The sequence below is a fragment of the Phoca vitulina genome, unplaced genomic scaffold (genome assembly GCF_004348235.1).
Source record: "Phoca vitulina isolate PV1807 unplaced genomic scaffold, GSC_HSeal_1.0 scaffold82, whole genome shotgun sequence".
Taxonomy (NCBI): Eukaryota; Metazoa; Chordata; class Mammalia; order Carnivora; family Phocidae; genus Phoca; species Phoca vitulina.
Window position 1 is genome coordinate 5,120,609 of NW_022589785.1, and position 21,339 is coordinate 5,141,947.

At 41.4% G+C, this 21,339-nt stretch overlaps 1 protein-coding gene across 2 annotated transcripts in view; it reads left to right on the forward strand.

Moving 5' to 3' along the window:
* Positions 1-4,857: 4,857 nt before the first annotated feature.
* RNF185 (ring finger protein 185) overlaps positions 4,858-21,339 on the forward strand; it is a 36,595-nt gene continuing 20,113 nt past the window's right edge. For both annotated transcript variants that reach the window (XM_032395054.1, XM_032395055.1), the window contains exon 1: positions 4,858-5,167. The gene's annotated coding sequence lies outside the window, so the exon portion shown is untranslated. The remainder of the gene's footprint in view (positions 5,168-21,339) is intronic.

The following is a 21,339-nucleotide window of genomic DNA, read 5'->3' on the forward strand; positions in this document are numbered from 1 at the left end:
GGCAGTGTGAACATCAGCTCCACCTCTCCGAGTTCCTTTCTTTTTTTTTTTTTTTTAAAGATTTTATTTATTTATTTGACAGAGAGAGTCACAGCAAGAGAGGGAACACAAGCAGGGGGAGTGGCAGAGGGAGAAGCAGGCTTCCCGCAGAGCAGGGAGCCCGATGCGGGGCTCGATCCCAGGACCCTGGGATCATGACCTGAGCCGAAGGCAGACGCTTAACGACTGAGCCACCCAGGCGCCCCTCCGAGTTCCTTTCTTACAGGTGAATAAGTCACACTCTGTCCACCAGTGCTGGACAATAGAACTCTAACGTGAGCCACAAACATAATCTAGAATTTTCTAGCCACAGTTTAGAAAGTAGAAGAAACAGGGGAAATTAATTTTCATGATCCATTTTTATGTAATCCATGCATAAAATATTATTTCAACATGTAATCAATATTTTAAAATTATCAATGATCTATTTTACATTCTTTTCCTCATACTAAGTCTTTGAAATCTGGTGTGTATTTTATACTTAATGTGTGTCTCAATTTGGATTCCACCTCCTCTGTGGAAGGGTTGGAGTTGAAGAGGATTAGGGGACGCTTTCTCTGGCTTTTTCTCCCTTCTCTCTGCACACATGGTCTTCTCTCTGAGCTTCCTGTACCCATGAGGAGAGGTTGACCCCAGCCTAGGGTGAGGGGGGGGATGGGCCAGGCCCAGGGAATATTCTCCCCCAAGTCAGATGAGGAGACTGGAGGAAAAAGTGATGCCACCTACCAGAGCTGGGCTGGTTCCTAGGAATCTTTTTTCCCTTCATTGAATAGAAGAAAGAACTGAGGCTCAGAGAAGGGCAGGGACCTGTGACCCTCAACAGATCCAAGAAGCCAGAAGGTCTACCAGACTTCTTGCCTCTCCTCACCTGGCAGATACACATCTGAGGCCTCAAGTCCTTAATCATAGCTTTCTTCTACTCAATTACTTGCCTTTTCCTACTATTCAACCTTCCTGGCCCTTCAAACTCCTTGACTGATATTCCTGATCCCTCTGAGGCTCTGCAGTGGCCTCCTACTTGTCTTGTGCTCCTAATCTCCACCCCTCTCCTCTGTACTCTGGAGAAGATCTGAATGCCTCTGCATGGATTCCCACTACCCCCTGCCGCAGACTTTTCCTTCCTTTCCAGCCCCATCCCTCCCTCCATCCCTTCACAGCACCTCCTCTCTGGCCCAGATGGTGAGGCAGCATTTCAACAGGTGCTGGTTTTGTAGGCAGATTCCAATCTTGAGTGTGAGTTTTACCAGCTGTGTGGCATTGGGTATGTTGCTTAACTTCTCTGGGCCTCTAGCTCCTCATATGTAGTAATACTTGCTTCATGATTCGGGGGTGAGGATTAAATTGCATAAAACCCTTAGCACAGTGTGTAGCACATTAATAAACATTCAATAAATATTAGCTGCCAGTATTAATATTAGTATCAGAAGAGGAAGGGGAGAGGAAGGAAGGGGGCAGGAGGAAGGTTAGAGCTGTTAAAATGAGAGCCCTTGGGATGCTCAGAGCAAGCAGAGGAAGAAATCAGAACATTTCTATTTATTTTATTCTTTCCCACTGGAATGAATATTTTTTATTTGTCATAATTTGTTGTAAGCATTAAATAATATTAAATCCAGGCTGGGTCATAGCAGGATACATGCAAACATCACCAACAGTGTGCTTTTGTGGCCCATAAGTGTCTTAGTGTGCTAAAATAGAGAAGATATTACTTGATATATATATATATATTTTTTTAAAGATTTTATTTATTTATTTGACAGAGAGAGACACAGCGAGAGAGGGAATACAAGCAGGGGGAGTGGGAGAGGGAGAAGCAGGCTTCCTGCCGAGCAGGGAGCCCGATGCGGGGCTCGATCCCAGGACCTGGGATCATGACCTGAGCCGAAGGCAGACGCTTAACGACTGAGCCACCCAGGCGCCCCACTCGATATATTTTTTTAAGCTGAAGTGCTTCCAAGTTTGGTAATTCCAATTCTGTTATTTCTTGAGAATGTTTTAATAGCAAGAACATGAAGAAATAAACAGTGCTGGTTCCCTAACATTGAAGTTTCAGGAATGTGGTTATTGCTTTCTAGAAGAGACCATGAGAATGACTTCATTTCTGACAAAGGAAAAGTTGAACTCCTGCCTTTAGTCTGCCTGATGAACCCAACAAAAACAGCAAAGGAGAATATAATTGACAACTTTGTCTTAATTGAAGCTGATGCTCCCATGTTGTTTCATAATGATGGTACTCTGTGACTTTTTCAAAGGAGTTAGCCCAAGCAGGAATTTTTTAAAGTATACTGAGAGTTCATCCAGTGCTAAGTCTGTTCTACATCCTCACAATAATCTTCTGAAGAAATGAATTTCCCCATTAAATAAATGAGGAAATTGAGTCTTTTGTAAGTGAAACTGCTTGTCTAAATTCAATAGCTAGTGAGCTAGTGAGCTAGTGAGCATGGAAACTTTCAATGCCCTCTAGTCAAAGACCACCAGGAACAGTTCTGTGGTTGGACAGGTTGGGTTTATTACTTATCACAAAGCGGGGGATGCAAACCATGAGGAATGATGGAGCATCTCGGTACAGAGGGTTAGAAAGGACATTTAGGATTTGGGCTTGTGTTAAATAATTTGGAGGAGGGCGTATGTTCAACAGGAGAACACCAAGGCCTACCTGTGAGTGCCAGGACAGCTCCTGGATACCAGGGACTGCTTTTATTTTTCTCAGAGCCTGAACCCAGATCCAGGTTTGTGTGGCTGGAAACATTTCCCATGTTACTCCCTGTTCATAGAAACCTGAAAAGAAGACAAGCAGATGAGGAATTTCATCTATGAGTTTATTTCATCTACTATTCTCACCACCTACTCAGACTCAACCTCTACTACAGTCTCTGGGATAAATGTAGACAGTTAATAAATATTTGTTGAATGAATAAAATCATGAAAATGTCAAAAACTCCAGAGAGCAACTGCATGGGTGCAAATTGCATCTCCACCACCTATCAGTATGTGATTTGGACATTTTTAAAAAGATTTTATTTATTATTTATTTGTCAGAGAGAGAGAGAGCACAAGCAGGGGGACCAGCAAGCAGAGGGAGAAGCAGACTCCCCAATGAACAAGGAGCCGATGTGGGACTCGATCCCAGCACCCTGGGATCACCACCCAAGCCGAAGGCAGATGCTTAACCAACTGAGCCACCCAGGCGTCCCTGGAAATTTTTAATTAAATGATAAAATTGTGTAAACTTCAAAAAAGTTTTCCCTTACCCATTTGTAAAATGGAGATAACCACCAAAACCATTCATAGGACTGCTGTGAGGGTCAAATGAACTATTGTGAGGAGCGTGCTTAGTTGAGCTCAGCAAATGTTAGCTATTACAATTTTCAGGATAAGTAGTCTGTTAGTTTTGTGATCACATGTTCAATATTTTTCCTACTAGGCGTGAAAGCAAAGATCTTGTCTTGTCTCTTATCACCAGTCCCTAGCACAAACAAGTATTTGATAGATAAATAAGTAAATTGGCTAAAACCCAGGAACTCCCCCCATTTGGGGGATAAATTTTAGTAGCTTAAGTAACAGTTGCAAAAACTATATAAGGAACTCCCATGTACCCTTTACCTAGATTCACTACTTTTTTATATTTTGCCTCATTTGCTTAATCATGCCCCCTCATACACACACACACACACACACACACGCATTTTTCTCTGAGTAATCCGAAATTAAGTTGGAGACGTTGTGCCCTTTTACCCCTAAATACTTCAGTGAATATTTCCTAAGAACAAGGACATTCTCTTAACGTGGCCACAATATAGTGATCAAATTTAGAAAATTTAACATTGATACAATAGGCATTAAGAGCTAGTTCACAATCAATATTCAAATTAGTCACTTGTCCCAATATTGTACATTATACCTATTCTGCTTCCTATCCTCCCCTCCTGAATCCAATTTAGAATCACACACCACATTTTGTTGTCATGCCTCTAATCTCTTTTAAACCAGAATAGTTCCTCAGCCTTTCTCTGTCTTTCATAATACCGAAAGTTATTTTGTAGAGTGCCCTTGATTTGGTTTTATTTCATGCTTCCTTGTGAGATTTGGGTTATACATTTTTGACAGAAATAATCACAGAAGAGATGTCGTGTCCTCCTCAGTGCATCTTATTGGAAGGAACATGATCTTGACTTGACCTATAATTGGTAACGTTAACTTTGATAACTTTGATTCACTTGTTCTTCGAGGTTATACCTCTGTAAAATTACCATTTTCCTTTTGTAATCAATAAGTAATTTATGGGAGACACTTTTAATGTGTAATTACCCTGTTCCTCTAGTTTTACCATTCATTATTGATTTTCTAACTCCATGAATTTTGTTAGTTGGCATTCTACTAAAAGGAGGGGTTTTCCCTTCTCCCTATCTATTTACTTCCTTATTTATATCAGCAAAGACTCATGGGTTGCCGTTTTATTCCATTAGTTACATTCTGTCACTATCATATATTTTGACGCTCAAACTGCCCCGATTTGGCCAGTGGTATCGCCTTCAAGTTAGCTCCTTTATTAACATGTTCTCATCATTCTGATTCCCATCATCCTTACATTCTGATGCAACAAGATAGTCCAAGCTTTTTTTTTTTTTTTTTAAGATTTTATTTATTTATTTGACAGAGAGAGAGACAGCGAGAGCAGGAACACAAGCAGGGGGAGGGGGAGAGGGCGAAGCAGGCTTCCCGCTGAGCAGGGAGCCCGATGCGGGGCTCGATCCCAGAACCCCTGGATCATGACCTGAGCCGAAGGCAGACGCCCAACGACTGAGCCACCCAGACGCCCCGGCTTATCTGGTACTTTCCCTGCGCGGACCCAGGCTCTTTTGAAAAGCTGCCAGAAAGTCCGTCTCTCCGCTTCCTGCCCTCAGGAGGAACCTTACAGCCCTTCACCTGGGCGGAAGAACGGCGCAGAGGACCAACCTTTTCCGGTTGTGGCCGGAAGTCCTCCGAGAGGGGCGGCTTTGTGTCAGGTGACCGGAGTCTGCGTAGGAGGGATTGCCGGTTTTACCGGACAGCCTGAGGGGACGGAGTGGCAGGGCGCCGGATGGATGGATAAGCTGGGGTGGCTTCAGCGGCGTTAGCTGAACAGAGGCAGGTACATGATGGGCTCGGGTGGTAGCTTAGGGGTTTATCAAGGTTGAGGGAGGCGGGCAGGGCTTCTGCTTTAACCGGGCCCACAGGCTGAGACACCTGGCCCGGCGGCGCAGAGACAACAACCCCGGCTCTGCCCGGGACCCTCCGCCCCAGAATAGAGGTCCCCCTGGCGTTGTGGTCTTCTGTCATGTGATTACAGTTTTGGGAAACTGAGGCCCCGAGAAGGGAAAAGGCTCCCACGAGCTCTCCTTTCCGGGCAGGGACTCACTCTAACTCTTGTTTCTGTCCCCGGCTCGAGACCGCCTCTCTCAGGTGGATGTGCTTTAAATGATTTTGCCTCGGGTGGAGAGGCCGGGGTCAGAAAGCGTGGTCAACAGAGTGGGGCTTGGGAGTGAGAGAGCCGAGAGACTTCGCGGCTTACAGCCAGTTGTGCGTTATTGGCCCAGTCCATTCCCTTTGTTGAGCCTCAGTTTCCTCGTTTGTAAAACAGGGCAGCGTTCCTCAAAATACGGTCTTTTTTTTTTTTTTTTTTTAAGATTTTATTTACTTGACAGAGAGAGACACAGCGAGAGAGGGAACACAAGCAGGGGGAGTGGGAGAGGGAGAAGCAGGCTTCCCGCCGAGCAGGGAGCCCAATGCGGGGCTCGATCCCAAGACCCCGAAATCACGACCTGAGCCGAAGGCAGACGCTTAACGACTGAGCCACCCAGGCGCCCCTCAAAATACGGTTCTTACACTGGTCTGTTTTGAAATGTCCCGGGATGCATGCTTTACAGTGCAGGACTCAAGACCTCTGATTTAGAATCTGGGTCGGAACCTGGGAACGTTTTGAACATATACCTCGGGGGTCCTCTACATACTGATGTTTGAAGCCCACTGATTTGAAGTGCTTTCCTGCTGTGAGTACTAGATATACATTCTTTGCTTTGCGGCAGCTGGAGCCAGTTCCGGATCTTTGAAAGAATTGGGATGTTTAGACCAGAAAAGAGAACAGTAGAAGGAAACTGGCCTTAAAAACGGAAAAAAAAATTGTTATGGTGAAGAGTGCTTCACTTTTATCTTTGGGGTTGAAAGTGGCAGAACTAGGACCAATAGGCGGATTCTATTGACTTAATAGAAGAACTTAATGCTGGTCAGAGGTGACCAGCAATGGAGTGGATTGCCTCCAAAAGTAATGAACTCCCTGGTATTAGATGGAAGTCCTTTCCAACTTGAAATGTCTGATTTTGAGTAACTATTTTCAATCTGTCTGGTGCTGATTGACTTCTTTTTTCTGTCCTCTTTTCTTAACACCTCCATCCCCCCCCCCCCCCCCCAGCCTACATTTTCTAGAAGTAAGGCCAGTGGGTATGAAATAGTGTAATCTGTTCCTGGTTGTCCTGTGCACCATCCTTTTTTTCAGGGACTTTGGAATGGCCCATCTGATAAGGGCTCCTTAAATGTTTGTTGAATAACTAAGGAGGTACCCCACCCCATTGGTTTGTAGCTTATGTTTTTAGAGTAACTTGGAAATGCTGCTGAAGACTTTGTGTTTGATCAGGAGAAGCCAGTGAACTCTTTGGATCACAGAATTGAGGAGCCTCGGTCAGAAGGGCCCCTCAGGGTTGTTTAGGCCAGCCTTTCCTCCCTGGGACATAAATTCCTCTTTAATCCTCTCTCCAGCAATGCGTTGTATAGCTCTTGTGTCTAATGAGAGAATTTTTGCAATCTGTCAGCTAACTTTTCATCTAGTATTTAAAAACCAGTCCTCTTAGGGACTGCCAGTTCATCCTCCCTAACATACAATCTACAGGTAATGCTTCTAGCATTATCTTTAGTTTTCTTTTCTTTTCTTTTTAGATTTTATTTATTTGAGAGAGCGAGAGCAGGAGTGGGGGCGGGGCACAGAGGGACAAGCAGACTTCCCCCTGAGCACAGAGCCCTGGGGCTCATCCTAGGACCCTGAGCTCATGACCTGAGCTGACTGAGCCATCCATGCACCCCTAGCTTATCTTTAGTTTTCCAATCAAACGTTGAAGTTCCTAAAAGGTTGCTTTTTCAAAACCTGTAAGAATGTGGGCGCCTGGGTGGCTCAGTCGTTAAGCGTCTGCCTTCAGCTCAGTCCATGGTCCCAGGGTCCTGGGATCGAGTCCCACATTGGGCTCCCTGCTCGGCAGGAGGCCTGCTTCTCCCTCTCCCACTCCCCCCTGCTTGTGTTACCTCTCTCGCTGTGTCTCTCTCTGTCAAATAAATAAAATCTTTAACAACAACAACAAAAAAACCTGTAAGAATGCTTACATTGCCCTATGGAGCAAAGATTCCATATTATGACCCAATTCTGCTCACATCCTATCCCCCTCCCGAAAAATAGATTTTGTTGAGCCAAGACTTCCCGCTTGTGTTTACCTTCCTGCTTTGTTTGTGTTTCCTAGGACAAAAACAAACAAAAAAAAACCATTGTGAAATACTTATGCAGATATTATCCAGGTGCTGGGTAAAATGATTGTAATTTGGTGATGTCTTTAATACTTTTTAATCTGAAATTTTCCTTTTAAAAAAGTACCTGAATCGGCATTTCCAAAGTGTGTTCTTCAGGCCACTACTCTGAAGAGATGCCTCTGAAAAAAGAATTCCATAGTAAAAATAAGTTTGGAAAATGCTGTATATCATTATCTTTTCTTGGAACTTCTCAGTTCCAATGTACTGGGATGTCCTATAATAAAGAAACATACCTAACCTTGTTTAATCTAGTGTTGCCAAACTTAATTGATGTGCAGTACTTTTTTTTTTTAACTGAAGCACACATTGGCAAATTCTTTTATTTATTTATTTATTTTTTATTTAAGTAATCTCTACACCCAATCTGGGGCGTGAACTCATAACCCTGAGATCAAGAGTCGCATGCTCTTTTGGACTGAGCCACCCTGGTGTCCCTCACATTGGCAGATTCTCATCTAGAGAGTCTGCAGTTTATGGCATGTGGGCCAAATCTGGCTCCATTGCCTGTTTTTGCAGGGCATGTGAGCTAGGGATGGATTTTACATTTTTAAATGGTGGGGAATAAATCCAAAAAAGAATAATGTTTTGTGATCTGTGAAAATTATAGGAAATTTAAAACTATAAATAAGGTTTTATTGGAACACAGCCACACCCATTAATTTACAATTGTAATCTTCGGCAGAAGAGTTGAGTAGTTGCCCCAAAGACCATATGGTTCACAAAGTCTAAAGTATTTACTGTATGGCATTTTACAGAACTTGCCAGCTCCTGGTTTTTTCATGTACATTTTTTAACTCTTTAACTTTTTTACATTTTTAACTTTTTGAACATTTTTTAATATTTTTAAACTTTTGTATAATTTATTTTGAAATAATTTTAGACTTGCAAAAATAATGCACAAACTTCCTGTATACTTTTCACCCAACTTTCCCTAATGTTAACATTTTACATAACCATGTTAAAATTAACTAAATAAGAAATTTAACATTAATACAGTACTACTGACTAATCTATAGACTTTATTCAAATTTAGCCATTTGTCTACTAATGTCCTTTTTCTGTTCCTGGATCCAGCCCAGTTTCCACATTGCGTTTAGTTTTCAAGTCTCCCGAGTCTCTAGTGATCTGAGACAGTTCCTGTCTTTTTTGTCTTTTGTGACTGTAAACTTTATTTTTTTTTTTAAAGATTTTATTTATTTGAGAGAGAGAGAGAAGGCACAAGCAGGAGGAGGGGCAGAGGGAGAAGCAGGCTTCCCACTGAGCAGGGAGCCCCATGGGGGGCTCAATCCCAGGACCCTGGGATCATGACATGAGCTAAAGGCAGAGGCTTAACTGACTGAGTCACCCAGGCAACCCGACTGTAAACTTTTGAAGAGGACTGGCCAATTTTGTAGAATATCTGTCAATTTTTTTTTGAAATGGAATTCACATATCATAAAATTCACCATTTTAAAGAGTACAATTTAGTAGTTTTTAGTATGTTCACAAGGTTGTGTAATCATCACCACTATTTTAATCCCAGAACATTTTCATGTCCCCCAAAAGAAAACCTGTACATGTTAGCAGGCACTCCTTATTCTCCCCTCTTCCATCCCCTGGCAACCACTAATATGGATTCATATAGTATGTGCCCTTTTTACAGTATGTGGCTTTTGTGTCTGGCTTCTTTCATTAAGCATATGTTTTCATAAGGTTCATCCATGTTGTGACCTATATCGGTATTTCATTACATTTATTGATGAATAATATTTCATTGTATGGTTACACCACATTTTGTTTATCCATTCATCAGTTGATTGACATTTAGGTTGTTTCTGCCCTTTGGTTATTATGACTAATGCTGCTGTGAACATTCATGTACACGTTTTTGTTTGAACATATTTTCAGTCCTCCTAGATGTGTCTCCTTAGGAGTGGAATTGCTGGGTCATATGGCAGCTCAATGTTTAACTTTTTGAAGAACTGCCAAACTGTTTTCCACAGCAGCTGCACCATTTTACATTCCCATTAGCAATATGTGAGGGTTCCATTTTCTCCACATCCTCTTCGACACTTGTTATTGTCCCTTTTTGTTGTTGTTATTATTATATCCACTCTAGTGGCTGCAAAGTAGCATCTAATTGTAGTTTTTATTTTCATTTCCCTAATCAGTGATGATGTTGAACATCTTTTCATGTGCATATTGGCCATCTGTGTGTCTTTGGAGAAATGTCTATTCAAATCCTTTGTCCATTTTATAATTGAGTTATTTGTTATCATGCAGTTTTGCATGTAAATATTCAGAGAGTTTGCAGATTCCCTGAAGCCCCTTGAAGTAACTCAGAGTGAGCTGAACTGCAAAATCTGAGGCAATGCCAGTAACTCCCTGATCTGAATGGAGTTGGATTTGGACATGCTGAAGTGCAGAGTAATTGTCCCTTTGAAACTGCTGACCATTCAGAGCTTCTCTCAACCCCAACCACTGCTGATCATGCAGAGCTGGGATGGCCATAATCAAGTAAAAGGGGTACTATGGTATTATTTGAAATGTGATAAGACCACTAAGAGATCCTGCCATCTGAGAGCTACTCTCGTGGTTGTCTGGTCACAAGCAAGGAGTAGAGGAGTCAGTGGTGGTCTGGATTACTCCGGACTTGTGATATTGGGACAGCTGTGTGGGGTGGCAAAGCTACCGGTGCACCCATGCCTCTTTTGACCCCAGAGCATTTGGCTATAACCAGACCATTCTGAACATATAATTAAAAAATAAAACAGGGGCGCCTCGATGGCTCAGTTGGGTAAGCATCCAACTCTTGATTTTGGCTCAGGTTGTGATCTCAGGGTTGTGAGATCAAGCCCTGCATTGGGCTCTGCAGTGGGTGTGGGAGCCTGCTTAAGATTCTCTCTCTCGGGGCACCTGGGTGGCTCAGTTGGTTAAATGACTGCCTTCAGCTCAGGTCGTGATCCTGGAGTCCCTGGATCGAGTCCTGAGTCAGGCTCCCTGCTCAGCAGGGAGTCTCCTTCTCCCTCTGACCCTCCCCCCTCTCATGTGCTCTCTCTCTCTCTCCCCTCTCTCTCTCAAATAAATAAAATCTTAAAAAAAAAAAAAAAAAAGATTCTCTCTCTCTCCCTTGGGGCTCCAGGGTGGCTCAGTTGGTTAAGCATCTACCTTCAGCTCAGGTCATGATCTCGGGGTCCTGGGATCAAGTCCCACATCACTCCCTGTTCAGCGGGGAGTCTGCTTCTTCCTCTCCCTTTGCCCCTCTCCACCCCCTTCCCCGCTTGTGCTCTCTGCTATCTCAAATAAATAAAAATCTTAAAAAAAAAAAAAAAAGATTCTCTCCCTCATCCCCTCCCCCCTCTTAAAAAAAAGTTTTTACAAAGAAAAAAGACACTTTAATTTTCAATGCTTTTAATATTTTAAGTTACAGTAAACTGAATGAGTATTAATTTTATTTTTTCACTTCACTAAGCATGTGTACCAATAGTAAGAGTGTTTTTAATGTGATAAAATTTTTTAAAATTCACAGACAATTGTGATTTTCCCATTGATTATTACTGTCATTTTTTATAGTATCAGCTTGCATTTTTATTGTCCTGCTTTACTGTGCCAAGCAAGGATTGTCTGCATTTTCCTCCAGCATTTTATTTGTTGGTAGAATTCATGTCCATAATAAAAGTGTAGTCCAAAATGCAAAATCTTCACATTCAACTAAGAGGAATCATTCAGGAAGACATATGCACCCTTTTTACTTCAGACTTAATACCGTATTAAGAGCATTTCTAGCATTAGGGGCCTGAAACTTTAGAAAATACGTTTCCAGGGCGCCTGGGTGGCTCAGTCGTTGAGCGTCTGCCTTTGGCTCAGGTCATGATCCCAGGGTCCTGGGATGGAGCCCCGCATCGGGCTCCCTGCTCAGCGGGAAGCCTGCTTCTCCCTCTCCCACTCCCCCTGCTTGTGTTCCCTCTCTTGCTGTGTCTCTCTCTGTCAAATAAATAAATAAACTCTTTAAAAAATATGTTTCCTTCTCTCTCTGACAAATAAAATCTTAAAATATATATATATATGTTTCCTTTTCCAAAGATGAGAAGGACTGGGGGGATGAGGAATGAAATATGATAATCCCCATAATTAGGAACCAGAAAGAGGCATATTCCTGAGAACCATTAATTGAGTAATTCACTCATTTAACAAGTATTTTGATACAGTATGTAGAAATTAAGATGGGAGACACTGCAGTATAGATAACACCGATTTTTCTTACTGATTTAGAAATAAGAAAAGATTTAGCCAAGTGCCAAACTTTAAAGATGCAAGGGAAAAGGTATATTTTGGGGAGCAAATACCTTGAACAGGTGAGAGGAAATGTAATCCATGGTATGAGTGGAAAGTTTAGCCTTAGTTAAGAGCAGAGATAGTTCATGCATGGTAATAAAGAGAGAAAAAAGAATATAAGACTACAGACAGAGCCAAGTTGTCCTATTTGGAAGTAGGAAGATAAGGAAGTTCTCGTTTTTACTTTTTTCAGGGAAATAATAAGGATGGTCATTAGTGAAGGTGAAGAGAAAGTAGGAGCTGTTTGTAACTGAAGGAGTAAAAAGTTATGAAACAGCCCTCACAGACTGATAAATTAGATTGACTCAAAATATGGTGGAAGGATTGCTGAAAATTGCAAGGGGTCTTCTGAGGTCATAAATTCAAGGTAAATTGATTTGCAGAAAATCTCCTTCTCCTTCTTCCCTGTCTAGGCGTGTTCAGTTCTTTTAATATATCAATAAATAGGAAGGCATTATTTTACTGTTTTACATTTTTTAAAGTAAGTCCTTTATGGAAACTAAGGAGGGGAAGGAAATTATGGAGGTATGCATTTGGATAAAAGGATGGACCATGAGATCTAAATAAGATAAAAAGGAAGTAAGGACTTGAAGAGTCTTTATATGCAGTAGAAAGGGGGTAAAGTTAGTGAACTAGCCATCCCAGTTACTTGAAGTCTTATCAAACTAAATAGTATTAAGAAGAAATTTGCTAGAATTTAAGAAGTGGTGGTAAGATGATGAGACTACTGAAATACATGTTTTAATAGTCTAGTAATAGTTAATGACAAATTTTAGAGCATGGCCACAGAAGTGGGTTGGTGAAGTTGAGTAGAAAACAAGATCTTTAGGGAAAAGCTTAAAGAAGCAAGTGGCTGGAGCAGGTTCCAGACAGGTTATCTCTGGAGATATTGAACATACTCTTAAAAATAACGGAAATGTGGTGGAGAGAAGTGCAGTTAGGCAGATGCTAAAATAGAGAAATTAAAGGACATGACCAGCTCAGTCAAAGGAAATATGTGCATTGATTAGATTAGACTTGTTAATCAGCTACACTCATAATCTATTGATAGTAAGTTCTATTTAATACTTTCTTCTTTGAAGTGATCTTTTTGTGTCTCTGTACAGTAAATTATGCAGTGTTGTGTCAGGAGGTTGTAGAGAGGTGTCTTTGCAGGCGTAAGTGGGGGTGTGCTGACCATCATTACATTTCTCTTTGTTCACTGATCAACCTAGGATTGGAACTATGTTGCAAAGAAGTCAGATCTATTTAACAAGGAATTGGGGCTAAATGAAATACAAAGGTTTCTTTCTTTCTTTTTTTTTTTTTTTTTTTAAGATTTTATTTATTTATTTGACAGAGAGAGACACAGTGAGAGAAGGAACACAAACAGGGGGAGTGGGAAAGGGAGAAGCAGGCTTCCTGCGGAGCAGGGAGCCTGATGCAGGGCTCAATCCCAGGACCCTGGGATCATGACCTGAGCCAAAGGCAGACGCTTAATGACTGAGCCACCCAGGTGCCCCCCAAAGGTTTCTTTCAACCTAAATAAATTTTCCACAATTAGTTTTTGGTTTTTAATAAGCCCTATTTCCCCTATTAATTGGTATCACAGTACCTTAAAATTAAAAAGGACACATAACTTCGGGACTTGTTTTTTGAAACAGGAAGTTCTAGGTTGAAAATATTTTGGGTGAGGGGCACAAAACAATAATTTTAATTGTGAAAGTAATATATGCTTATTTTGGGAAATACAGAAAAGCTTCCCTCTCTTCCCACCCATGTTGTTTCTTTTTTTTTTTTCTTTTTTTAAAGATTTTATTTATTTATCTGAGAGAGAGAATGGGAGACAGAGAGCATGAGAGGGGAAGGGTCAGAGGGAGAAGCAGACCCCCCGCTGAGCAGGGAACCTGATGTGGGACTCGATCCCGGGACTCCAGAATCATGACCTGAGCCGAAGGCAGTTGCTTAACCAACTGAGCCACCCAGGCGCCCCCACCCACGTTGTTTCTAACTCTAGTATCCGAAGAGAGCCTTTATTAAGTTGCTTTATTTCCTTCTTGTTTCTCCCCCAGTGTGTACATTTTTAATGGTTAGAACCATTCACTTCACATAGTTCTATAGCTTGCTTTTTCCTGTTAGCATTTTTTTTTTTAAGATTTTTATTTTTAACTAATCTCTACACCCAACATGGGGTTCCAGCCCACAACCCTGAGATCAGGAGTCGCATACTCTACTATGGACTGAACCACACAGAGGCCCCTCCTGTTAGCATTTTAATGTTGATGTCTCTGCACTTTTGCCAGCCTTTTTTTTTGTAAGCATTACCTCTGATACATTTACTTAGCCATTCACTTACTCGATAAGTTAGTAAGTATTGTATAGATATATATAACAATTACTCAGCATGTTCTTAGTGAGTGGAAATCTGGTTTTCTTTCTAATAAGGAGCACATTCTTTTTAAAAAGAACTTTATTGTGGTAAAATATACACAACAGAATTTACCATTTTAAACGTTTTTAAGTGTACAATTCAGTAGCATTAAGTACATTCACGATGTTGTGCAACCATCACCACTGTGTGTTTCCAAAGCTTTATCATTACCCCAAACAGAAGCTCTATACCCATTAAACAATAACTTCCCATTCCCCCCTCATCCTAGTTCCTGGTAACCTCTAATCCACTTTCTATCTCTATGAATTTTCTATTTTAGATATTTTCTTTTCTTTTTTTTATTAAGACCGTAATCACCCATTTTTATTTTATTTTTATTTATTTTTAAGTAGCCTACACACCCATCGTGGGGTTTGAACTCATGACTCTGAGATCAAGAGTCACCCTACCAGCTGAGCCAGCCAGGCACCCCTGTTGTAGATATTTTCTATTAAGGGAATCATGTGATAAATGACATTTTGTGGAAATATAGGGATCTTTTCTCCAATTTTTTTTATTGGATTTAAATCACATAACATAAAATTTATCATCTTAACCATTTTTAAGTGAATAGTTCAGTGGTATTAAGTACATTCATATTGTTGTGCAACCATTACCACCATACATCTCCAGAACTCTTTTCATTTTGCAAAACTGAAAGTGTATGCCCATTAAACGGTAACTCACTGTTCCCTCCTCTCCCCTACCCCTAGCAACCGCAATTCTACTTTCTGTCTCCATGATTTTGACTATTCTACGTACCTCATATTGAGTGGAATACTACAGTATTTGTCTTTTTTGCAACTGGTTTATTTCGCTTAGCATAATGTCCTCAAGGTTCATCCATGTTGTGGTATGTGTCAAAATTTTCTTCCTTTTTAAGACTCAATAATAGTCCATGGTATGCATATTATCACATTTTGTTTATCCATTTATTTATGTGTGGATGGACACTTGGGTTGCTTCCATGTTTTAGCTATTGTGAATAATGCAGATATTAACATGGGTGTACAGATATTTCTTTAAGACCCTGCTTTCAGTTCTTATGGATATATACCCAGAAGCAGAATTGCTGGATCATATGGTAATTCTATTTTTAATTTTTTGAGGAATTGCCATAGTGTTTTCCACAGCAGCTGTGCCATTTGCTTTCCTACCAAAAGTGCACGAAGCTTCCAATTTCTTCACCTCCTCAACAACACTTGTTATTTTCTGTTTTTTGTTTGTTTGTTTTGTTTTTATAGTAGCCATCCTAATGGGTATAAGGTGGTATTTTGTAGTTTGGTTTTGGATTTTTGTAAATAGTAATATTGAGCATTTTTTCATGTTGTTTTTGGCCACTTGTATATCTTCGGAGAAATGTCTATTCAGGTTCTTTGCCCATTTTTTTTTTAAGATTTTATTTATTTATTTGACAGCATAAGCAAAGGGAGCGGTGGGCAGAGGGAGAGGGAGAAGCAGGCTCTCCCCTGAGCAGGGAGCCCGATGCGGGGCTTGACCCCAAGACCCTGGGATCATGAGCCAAAGGCAGATGCTTAACAGACTGAGCCACCCAAGTGCCCCTCCTTTGCCCATTTTTGAAATGGATTGTTGTTTCATTGTTGTTGAGTTTTAAGAGGGTTTTTTTTTTTTTTAAGGATTTTATTTATTTATTTGACAGAGAGACAGAGCACAAGCAGGGGGAGGGGCAGAGGGAGAGGGAGAAGCAGGCTCCCCATTGAGCAGGGAGCACAATGTGGGGCTCAATCCCAGGACCCTGGATCATGACCCGAGCCGAAGGCAGACACTTAACTGATTGAATCGCCCAGGTGCCCCAAGTTTTAGGAGTTTTCCATATATTCTTTTTTTTTTTTTTTTAATTTTATTTATTTATTTGAGACAGAGAGAATGAGAGAGAGAGAGCACATGAGAGGGGTGAGGGTCATAGGGAGAAGCAGACTCCCCACTGGGCGGGGAGCCCGATGCGGGACTCGATCCAGGGACTCCAGGATCATGACCTGAGCCGAAGGCAGTCGCTTAACCAACTGAGCCACCCAGGCGCCCTTCCATATATTCTGGATATTGATCCCTCAGATACATGATTTGCAAATATTTTCTCCCATTCTGTGAATTGCCTTTTTATTCTGTTTAATGTCTTCTGATGCACAAAATTTTAAAATTTTCATGAAGTCTAATTTGTCTATTTTTTGTTGCCTTTGCCTTTGATGTTTTATCTAAGAAATCATTGCCAGAAATGTAGTATTTAAAGTAGAGAAAAAACGGGGTGCCTCTGTGGCTCAGCTGGTTGAGCGACTGCCTTCGGCTCAGGTCATGATCCTGGAGTCCCAGGATCAAGTCCCGCATCAGGCTCCCCTGTGAATCTGCTTCTCCCTCTGACCCTCCCCCGTCTTGTGCGTGCACGCACGTGCTCTCTCTCTCTCTCTCTCTCTCTCTCGCATTCTCTCTCTCAAATAAATAAATAAATAAATCTTAAAAAAAAAAAAATAAAGTAGGGAAGAAGCTACCAAGTGGGTTTTGGCTTAAGAGTCTCAAAAGTTGGGCGCCTGGGCGGCTCAGTCGTTAAGCGGCTGCCTTCGGCTCAGGTCATGATCCCAGAGTCCTAGGATTGAGTCCCACATCAGGCTCCCTGCTCAGCGGGAAGCCTGCTTCTCCCTCTCCCACTCCCCCTGCTTGTGTTCCTGCTCTCGCTGTCTCTGTCAAATAAATAAATAAAATCTTAAAAAAAAAAAAAAAAAAAAGAGTCTCAAAAGTTGCCTGAATTGCCACATAGCTACCATGGCCCCTACTTTTCTACTCTTCACATCAGCTGGATTGTCATGGGTACATCTCATTAAGCAGTGGGAGCAAAGCACGACTAAATGGTGGTCTAAGGACACACAGAGGTCAGAAGCAGCAGGCTGTGTGACTGTTTGTGGAAATGGCCTAGGGGTCTGGCTGGCCATTCCACTCTTGGATCAGTCACCAAGTTGACTTCCCTGGTAGTCTCTATAGCACCTGATTATTTGATATCCATGCTCCCAGTTGCTCCTCAGAAGTGCCATGTGGTACAGGCATGGGGGCAGTTTTTAAAGAGGGACAGTTCTCTGAATATGGGAGTGGGTCCTAGGCAAAAGCCCAGGAAAATTACTTGTCTTCTCTTAGCACTACCATCTCTGCAGAGGCATTTTTCAATGAGATTCTTTTTTAAAAAATGACAGTTATGACTAGACCATAGACTTCTTGAGGGCAGGAACCAGAACTTTGATTTATCATTGAGCATAGTTCTTGGTATTCTCCAAATGTTTCCCAAACTGCTCTGACAATTAGCATCAGGTGGCTCAGGACACAAACCTGATTTGTAAAAGTCAATATTACATATTATTCAAAATGGTGTCATTTTGGTTTTATTATTTTATTTATTTATTTGACAGAGAGAGCATAAGCAGGAAGGGCAGTAGGCAGAGGAAGAGGGAGAAGCAGGTTCCCCGCTGAGCAGGGAGCCCAATGCGGGGCTCGATCCCAGGACCCCGGGATCACGACCTGAGCCGAAGGCAGACGCTTAACCGACTGAGCCACCCAGGCGCTCCTGGTTTTATTATTTTAAACCATAGTTGGTTTATCTTACATATGTTCTCCTGATGGTCCTCCTTAGGACCTCCTATTCAAAGGAGAAGTGAGATCATTGTTTTGTCAAGTATGAGCTGGGTGTTATTAAACTCTTAGAAAATTTTCTCCTTAATTAAGTTAAATCTCATTTATTTTCTTTTTATACTCTACCTTCAGACTATTTTAGAGCTCTTTAGCTCAACCACAGGTAAAATCTGAATTAATGAGATTTTATAGATTCTGTATTAATAAGGATTTACTGAATAGTTAATGCTCTGTATCAGTAGTTATCTCTAATAGAGGTGGTACCAATTTGGGAAAACCCAAACCTTTTTCTGGTTGCAGATCCCTAATCTTTAAAAAAAAAATTTTTTTTTTCATTTGTTTCAGAGTTTTGAGCAATACTTACTTTTTATTTTTTTATTTATGGACAAAAGTCCATAAAAAGTTAAAAGAACATTGTAAGACAGTGATATAAAGGATGATAACATGAAAACAAAAGCAAAACTCTCATTTTGAAAACTTTTCTGATAACAAAGGAAGGGCAGACACAGTTATTCCATTTGCAGGTGAGGACCCTGGCTTAGTGAGTGGTAGAGCTGAGTGTCAGACTAGGTGTTCTGGTTCCAGATTCTTCCTCCACTGTATTATACTAGAAATCCACCCCCCCTTAACTGAGGTCTGTCCAATCTGAAAATGTTTTCTTTATTATAATATTTTATGCAGTTATATTGGTTTGAATTTGAAATTAGTAGATCCCCATTGTTCATTCACATGCATTTATCGAACATTTACTTTGTGTCAGGCACTGTGCTTGTGGCTCTAGGAGGTGTCTAACTTAGAGTAAGCAATAGACAGATAAATGAATAGTTAATGCTCTGTATCAGTAGTTATCTCTAATAGAGGTGGTACCAATTTGGGAAAACCCAAACCTTTTTCTGGTTGCAGATCCCTAATCTTTAAAAAAAAATTTTTTTTTTCATTTGTTTCAGAGTTTTGAGCAATACTTACTTTTTATTTTTTTATTTTTTTTTTTAAGATTTTATTTATTTATTTGAGAGAGAGAGAATGAGAGACAGAGAGCAGGAGAGGCAGGAGGGTCAGAGGGAGGAGCAGACTCCCCGCCGAGCAGGGAGCCCGATGCGGGACTCGATCCTGGGACTCCAGGATCATGACCTGAGCCGAAGGCAGTCGCTTAACCAACTGAGCCACCCAGGCGCCCAATACTTACTTTTTAAAAAATTACTCTAAAACGGTTATGTGATATTTCCAGTTCTGAAAAACATCCCTGAAGAAATTTTGTTCTTTTAGGATACTGATTTCCACAACTTCAGTTGGCTAAATTGACTCATATCGAGTTGTATAGTTCTAAGTCTGGCTATCAGATCTATCAACCCACGCACATGTATGAGGTGTTCTTCAGGTGCCTGGCCCTGTTCTGAGTAAGGCACCTGGAAGCTGGGCCCAAGGACAAACACACACAAACAGATCACTGAGGTGCTGTCTGTTAAGCACATTGGCTTGGGAGTTGGGAAGCTTTGCCTCTGACTGGCTCTGGTCAAATGACCCAACTACTCTAAGCCTTAATCTGACACCGCAGGGGATGCTAACAATGGCATAGTAGTGTTTACCGCAAAGGCAGGTTATGAAGATTAAATGAGATAATTCATGTAAAGGGTGCTGAGTGTTAGCTGACATTATTAATGGTGATAGTAATTATTAAAAATGGCTCCTGATTTTAAAACTTTTGGTGAAAATCTGATTTTGCCTGGATCAAACTAAGTGTATCCCATTCTGGATTTTCTCATACACAGTTCTGATGTTTCACTTACTATGCCTTCAAAGAATGATGGTCATTCAGAAAGGGAAGTTGTGACTTATTCATTAAGCAGATTAACGAAGTACCTGCTGACTACATAGCTCTGTAGTACACCTTAAGTGTACTTTGTGAGACCTGACAGTGAAGGTGAGATTAACATTTTTCAAGCACTTAACTCTGTTGGCACTGTGCTAGTCCCTTATTGTTTTATCTCTTTAATTCTTATAAACTATCCTGTGAGGAAGGTAATAGCCCCTTTTACACATAGGAGTAAAACAAAGGCTCAGAGAGAAAATAATGTATAAAGTTACTGAGTAAGTGGCAGAGCTGAGATTTGAACCCAAAGCCATCAAATTCCTCTGCTATGCTAGTTTTGTTTTTTGGCTTTTGTTCTTTAAAGATTTTATTTATTTATTTGAGAGAGAGAGCACGAGTTCTCACGCACAAGTAGGGGGTGGGGTAGAGGGAGAGGAAGAAGCAGACTCCCTGCTGAGCAGGGAGCCTAGCTCAGGGCTCCATCCCAGAACCTTGGGATCATGACCTGAGCTGAAGGCAGACACTTAACCAACTGAGCCACCCAGGTGCCCCTGCCATGCTAGTTTTTAAGGACAAAAGTCCATAAAAAGTTAAAAGAACATTGTAAGACAGTGATATAAAGGATGATAAAAGGCAGCTCTTGGGTGACCCTTAAAAGTATGTGCCAGTGATCATCCAAATCTTGCTTTACCTTTTCTTTTGAAACCTGGTAAGCTTTAAAGAAAAGCATTGAAGGGGCGCCTGGGTGGCTCAGTTAGTTAAGTGTCTGCCTTCAGCTCAGGTCATGATCCCAGGGTCCTGGGATCGAGTCCCACATAGGGCTCCCTGCTCAACAGGGAGTCTACTTCTCCCTCTCCCTCTACCTCTCCCCCCAACTCGTTCTCTCTCTCTCACTCTCTCTCTTACAAATAAAATCTCAAAAAAAAAAAAAAAAAAAAAAGGAAAAGCACTGAAGTTTAAACCAAAACAAAGAAAACCCTTTTGATTCAGAAATACCGGAAGAAAACGTGAAAAAGTAGGAACAGCTGATCCCAGAGTCCCCACTCAAATATGAAGGGCACAAGGACTCTAAGGCCTTTCTTCCTGCCTCAGTCCTAGCCCTTACTGCCTTACCGCACCCATATGTACCCTGTGTTCTGTGTCTCCCCAGCATGCCCTGCAGTCATGCACTCTGTACGTACTTCTGTCAGCACTCAGCAAGCTAGGCTGCCTTGTTTACTTGACTATGTCCCCCTTTAGACTGAAACCCTTTATCTCTGTATCCTGAATGCTTGACAAATAAGATCTTTAATAAATTTTTGAAGATGGTATGCCTGGGTGGCTCATTCAGTTAAGCGTCTGTCTGCCTTTGGCTCAGGTTGTGATTTCAGGGTCTTGGTCGGGCTCCCCGCTCAGCAGGGAGCTTGCTTCTCCCTCTCCCTCTGCTCCTCCCTGCAGCTTGTGCTTTCTCTCTCTATCTCAAATAAAAATTCTTAAAAAAATAAATCTTTGAAGATAAGAGAGGGATTGCTTGAACAGATAGGGAGGTTAA